Source organism: Sinocyclocheilus anshuiensis, unplaced genomic scaffold (genome assembly GCF_001515605.1).
Source record: "Sinocyclocheilus anshuiensis isolate Anshui unplaced genomic scaffold, SAMN03320099.WGS_v1.1 scaffold863, whole genome shotgun sequence".
In the NCBI taxonomy this organism is placed as follows: domain Eukaryota; kingdom Metazoa; phylum Chordata; class Actinopteri; order Cypriniformes; family Cyprinidae; genus Sinocyclocheilus; species Sinocyclocheilus anshuiensis.
The window spans coordinates 664064-669004 of NW_015547725.1; positions in this window are offsets into that span (position 1 = coordinate 664064).

Sequence of the window (4941 nt, forward strand, 5' to 3'; positions counted from 1 at the left end):
GAATTTGATTTTGGGGGGGGGGGTTATAGGATCTCACATTACACTGGTCCACAAATTTGATTGGTCAGCAGCATTCAGCAAGTGCTGACACTTAAACAAGGCTCACTGATACTTTGATCATTTTCACTGTATATATAAATCAGATTGATTGTACTCATGCAGTTCGAGACTATGTGTGCAGTTGCAGTATTTAGTTAAAAGAGGAGTACATACATATTCATTTTTTTTACATATTCATTTTCAAGAAAAAGACAAATTAGAGCCATGTTGATAACAACAGCTTGTGTGAAAATGCTTAGTTGTCAAATGATAGATTTTATTTAAATATTATATTATTATTATTGTTTTCTTAGTTTTTAAATAAATCAATGTCTACAAGGAAAAATCATTAGTGCTAAAAACATTTTTCAATTTCACTTCATTTCAATTTTAGGGCAGCATTAACTGGACTTTTGTTAGGAATGTATTCATTATTTTCAATGGAATCATGGTGCAGTTTTGTTTGTTGTATGGTGCTTCAGAATTGTGCCATTCTAAGCTCTTTATGTAAATCCATACTGATCTCCCTCAGCTGATGTACACACACTGTGACGAGAAGCAGGTTATAAAACACATTTAAGGTCAATATATTGAATGCTGTTCAACAGTAAACTTAGCTTCACATGCTAACTGCTAACTGACACCATCACAACCCAATACAAAACAAAACAAACCAACTCTAGCATTATTATTATTAATCACATCTCAACATATATATGTCTATTTATCTATCAGGTGATTTAATAAGCTGGTCGTTTCTAAGATTCAATTAAAATATTGGTGTTTGATGGTTGAAGGCCTTTATACATTTGTGGTGAGCAGCTGAGCTTTGAACAATATACAAAAAAACTAAACAGACAGAGCATAAAGCAACAGTCACATCTATTAGGGATATTACAGCAGGTTTTATGCGAAAATCGCTTTTTATTCGATGTGTCTTCGATTCGATCTGACTTACCCGAGTCTGTATATACTGTTATATAGCGGAAAAGCTCAGATCTGACTGACTGCAGCGGTTTGATTTCAAAATCTTCAAATATACTCACTTTCTGCTCCTCCATATTCGTCTCCTCAGGCTTTGTGTCCTCCATTTCTTCTAATATAGTGGGTCTGTGTTGATTTAGTTTAGAAATCACCTAAAATACAGTTCTAATCTGCAGACTATTCCAGTATAGCCCGCCCACGAATGTATCAATCCTACTATGGTGAAGGCAGGATCATCGATATTAATCACGTAACGTGACGTTCGCCCAATGTTATTATTAAGGTGCAGGCTGTGCTTATGAATAGTAATATTCTTACAGTTCATTGGGCGAACATACGCAACAAAACAAATTAATTAATTAACTAAATTTAACGTACATTTAATTGCGTACGAACGCTGAAAAATGAGGACTGCGTCAGGCTGCTTCCTTGCTAGACCGCTAGACCAGTACTTTTAAGGCTTCTAGGTTAGAGCTCTCTTGAGCATTGAACGATAGAATGAGGCGGTCTGTCTACATGGCAGTGTTGTAAAGGTTGTTCTTTCCCACGGTGACGACATGAAAATAATATTTAAAAAATAATTTTAGAAAAAATACTATATATTTAAAATCTTCATGTTGTCTCACTTTCTGTTGTACAATAGGCTACATGGAAGGACAATCATCTATGGCCTCCCAGTGGCTTTACATCAAGGACAGTTGTGATTAATGTATAACAAAATAAAATATGCCTTCATCTCCTATCTATCTATCTATCTATCTATCTATCTATCTATCTACATTGCAAAAAACGCTCGATCTTGCAGGTTTGCATTGCACAACATCAGAAAGATGGGCCCTTCTTAAAGTCCGCGTGAACCGGAAGTTGCTGCCGACTTTATTTCAGTGTAGTGACCTATTTCCATCTGAAACTGAATATTGAATAGAGGGCATGGTTTTATGTTTGCGCTCCTCCTCTCTGTCTCTCACTCATAGCAAACTAACGGTTGGAGGGGTGTGTTTAAAAGGATATTCTGCCCAAGCCGTCAAACTGACGTCATCAGAGAAGGACTGACATTCCAGAGCAGAAGCAAATGTTCAGATTTTGATTAAAGATTACCAAGACAAACAATTTTTTTCAGCGGATTAACTTGCACGGATTAATTGTTCTCATAAAGACTAGCAATGACCGCTAGTAAAGTAAATAAAGTAAATTTTGATTTCATGCCGACTTTAACGGAGCATGCTGCACAAATTCTTGTCTAGGCCCTTGTAATTTCTAGGCTGGACTACTGCAATGGCTCTTCTGGCTGGACTTCCATCATGCACAATCAAACCTCTTCAAATGATTCAGAATGCAGCAGCATGGCTGATCTTCAACTAGCCCAAAAGAGCCCACATCACACTTCTCTTTATCTCCTTGCACTGGCTACCCGTTGCGGCCCGCATCAAGTTCAAGACATTGATGCTTGCATATAGAACAGCCACGGGCTCAGCACCCTCCTACTTCCACTCACTCTTACGAATCTACATCCCCTTCTGAAGCCTGAAATCTACAAGTGAGCGATGCCTCGTGGTACCATCACAGAGAGGCACAAAATCACTTTCCAGAACATTTAACATTCACCGTTCCTGGCTGATGGAATGATCTTCCCACCCACAGCCGTAATGCTGAATCAAGCGACAGCTGAAAACTCATATCTTTTGTCAACATTTGACTGCATCCTAAAAAAAACTAAAACTTTACTTTCTCTTTCCTTAATCCCCCGTCTTGTACTTGTACTAATCTGAACAATGTCTGAATCTTTGTATTACGAGCACTTCCTGTGATGAATCGCTTGTTGTATTCCTGTAATTCATTTTGGATAAAAGCGTCTGCTAAATGAATAAATGTAAATGTATCTATATATTTATCTGTCTATCTACTTATTTATTTTATTTTTATTTATTTTTTAATTGGACAAGCCATGATTGTGTGCTTGTGATTGAGGGCACGTCCAAAAGCGTTAGGCTGCTGACTTGTTGCCTCGCTGCCTAATGACTTTGCAGGCAGCGTTTGCACACGAAGGCACCTCACGAAACTTATTTCAGACAGGCTTCTGAGGCAGCGTAATGGTTTAATGATCTGCAAAAATATAGAGCGAGCTTTGGTGATAACTGAAGAGAATATTTAATTACTATAATACTGATTTCTCGCTAGAAGTAACATCAAAGTGGTAAATGTTAGTAACATACATTTACACACAGACCACCAAATGCAACTTTCAGGCACCATCTTTCAACTAGGTGTGTTCCGATTGACAGGGTCCCTACGCACTGTTCACTGCTCCCTACTCCCTAAGCGTGAAGGCCACTAGAAGGCAGGCCTGCAACCTTTAGCCAAAAAAGCGTAACGGCTAATGCTAATGCTTCCGGTTTGCCAGTATGCAACCCATTCTCACTCCCAAGGCGTCAAAAACCGAAGCATGATCAAGCGCCTTTAGCGTAACTGTGAAGATGCCAAAGGTGCCTGTTGGCGTCGCTATATCGACGAACTAGGACCTACATTGCTTTCAATTGGAAACTTTTAGCATCAATACACAGGGCATGAGATTTTTATCGCTATGAAATCAGGTTCAAGAAGTCTCATTCAGCACACATCGTGATATTTGCCATCAGTTTACATGGGCCACACGTTCGGTGAGTAGTCCTAAATGTTTGTTATAAAATCTATTCTGTCTTTTGATTAATCAGATTAGCCCCTTATATTTATTCGCTGTATGTGCTTTTCAACATCCTTCAATCTAAGGGTCCTGACACTGGGTTTTGTCTAATGCTGCGTACACACTAAAATATTTGTAAAATCTTATATGATTTTCAAAAAGTGAGTGACCACAAACATGAGGACAAAAAATCCTAGATTTAACCGTTTTGCTCCTATAGTGTGTGGTGTGTGACAAAGACAGCGCACCACACACCAACAGATTTTCAACCAGAGTCCCGACTGTGAACACGGGAATTCTCTCGAGACTTGAGAATAAACATGGCGGACGATAGGCAGGAAGAAATTGCGATGATAGTGTTTGGAATGATTTTGACAGAAGATTCACAGAAAAAAAAAGAAAAGGGTTTGGGTGAAGTCGTGGAGACGGCGGGAAGCTGATCCTCCATCTCTGCTGTCCAAATCCATTTAACTTTGTGCTGTGGCATGACTGCATTTGTTATGTTTCCGTCTTCTGTCAGCTAGCTATCTGAGTGGATATTGTTTCGTTTCACGTGATAATCTCCAGATCGTATGCGCGTTTGTCCTTGGGGTTCCCACCACACATCAGGATTTCTGATCATAAATATTCAACATGTTGAATATTTACGATTCGCGATCAGGGTGCCTCCGACGTTCTTCTGAGCAGATTCAGTCACTCTTAACATACCTCACACCACAGGAAAATCTGATAAGATAATCTTTAGAACCACCAAGATAATCGGGACATAGGATTGTCGGAAGGGGAGAAATCGGCCCAAAATCAGCCCGATTATCTTGTGGTGTGTAACCAGCATATGAACGAGGGAGAAATCGGCCCAAAATCAGCCCGATTATCTTGTGGTGTGTAACCAGCATATGAACGAAAAATGAATAAAACAACTGTGCACTTGCAAAGACAATGGGGAGAGTTTGATCGCATACACTTGTAGAGGAACATGATTCTTCAAAGAGAAACAGAGGCGCTGACAAAAAGGAACAATATCAAGATCTGGTTTTTTTTACATTTTAGACACCATTAATTTGCATATGGAGAAGAGACTTTCCTCCCTGGAGTAATTGGCATTTTTCTAAATTTGTGGAGTATGATAAAACCTTTCCAGACACTGCATTACACTCTTTGAAAGAAACATACAGGCATTTTTTCAATGATGTTCTTTTGTGCAGCGAGCTGAAAGTATTATATGCATCTCCTGAACT